Genomic DNA, 1451 nt, shown 5'->3' on the forward strand with positions numbered 1-1451 from the left:
CGTGGGCTGCGGTTCGGACCCCGATAAAGCTGAGGGACGGTGGCTGCCTGTGGTGTACGGTGCTCCCAGGGGGCCAGGGCGCGGGGGGAGCAGGGGGCCTCCAGCTGGGGCTCCCCTGGGCGGTGCCGCCCTGGTCGGGGGCAGCAGGCGGCCGAGGACCCCGGGACGCTGCTCGAAGCCGCGCTGGTGGGAAATCGGTCATCTCTCCCCAGGGCGAGGCTGGTGTCTGGGGAGCTCCACGCAGAGGAGGGGTCTCCACACAGGCCCGGGTCCCTTCTCAGTACTCCCACCAACCTGCAGAGGCTGCAGAGAGCCCACCCCATCCCAGCCTGGCCTCTCCCAGCTTCTTGGAGCTTGGCTCTAGAGGCAGGGATGCGAGGTGGCGAGGACAGGATCAGGCCTCACCCTGCAGGCCCGCGGCGCTGGGTAGCACTGCAGGCAGAGCGCGTTCCCAGCTGCCCTTCAGATGTGGTTCGCACCGTCAGGTGGGAGCTGGAGAAGACTCATCCCGGCCCCGCTGGCCAGTTTCCAGGGGAAGGAGGAGAGAGGCTGGCTGGGTGGAGCAGGTGGTGCAGCCTTTAAAATGCAGAGTGCCCAGAGCCTGTGGTCTCCCCCGGCCTGCCGGGGCGGCTCAGCCCACGCCGGGGGGCTGCTCCCCGCTCCTGCCGGCGCAGCGGCTGCAGCCTGGCCCCCCCTGCCTTCACGGGCAGCGGCAGGCAGACACGCCAGAGCACCGTGCTGGGCTCCTCCAGGAAGGGGGACGGACGCCCTGCGGCGGAGGCGTCCCTGCTGCGGGCAGGGGAGGGCCTGCCTGGCCTCTGGCCGGGGGTGCCCCTCTGGCCGGGGGTGCCTGAGACCCGGCGCTGCCGGCCTGGCTGGAAGAGCTGCGCGGCTGGTGGTGATGCATGCCGGGGCCTGCCTTCCTGGCAGCCTCCCCGGCTTCTTCGCATACCAGCCAAAGGACTTTCTTGTTTTTAATTATCGGCTGCGCATCCTTCTGCAAAAAGGAGCAGTTGGTATCATGAGGGAGGACTCGGGCTAATTAGCAGGAGCGACTAATTAGCTGTTTCCTGAGCAACAATGGCAGCTCAGAGCAGGGTGGGCAGCTCCCGCGGTCTCGCCTGTGCGCAGCTGTTTGTGGGGTGGCACCACCCCAGATTTGGTGAAGTGGTGCCTTTCTGGGGCAGGGACTGCAGCCTTGGCACAGGGCAGGGACTGCAGCCCTCCATGGGCTACTCGCAGCCCTCTGGGCTGCTGACGGCCATCCAGGGGCTACTCACAGCCCTCTGGCAGCTCGGCAGGCAGCAGTACGGCGGCAGTGCCTCCCTGCACGGACATGTGCCTGCTGCGGGCACTCGCGTCCCGGGGAGATGCTCCGCTCGCCTCCAGCCTCGCGTGTGGGGCCGCGTCACAGCCGCTCCTGCCAGCCGCTCCCGGGCGCCGCCACGCGC

The sequence above is a fragment of the Aptenodytes forsteri genome, unplaced genomic scaffold, assembly GCF_000699145.1.
Source record: "Aptenodytes forsteri isolate BGI_AS27 unplaced genomic scaffold, ASM69914v1 Scaffold624, whole genome shotgun sequence".
In the NCBI taxonomy this organism is placed as follows: domain Eukaryota; kingdom Metazoa; phylum Chordata; class Aves; order Sphenisciformes; family Spheniscidae; genus Aptenodytes; species Aptenodytes forsteri.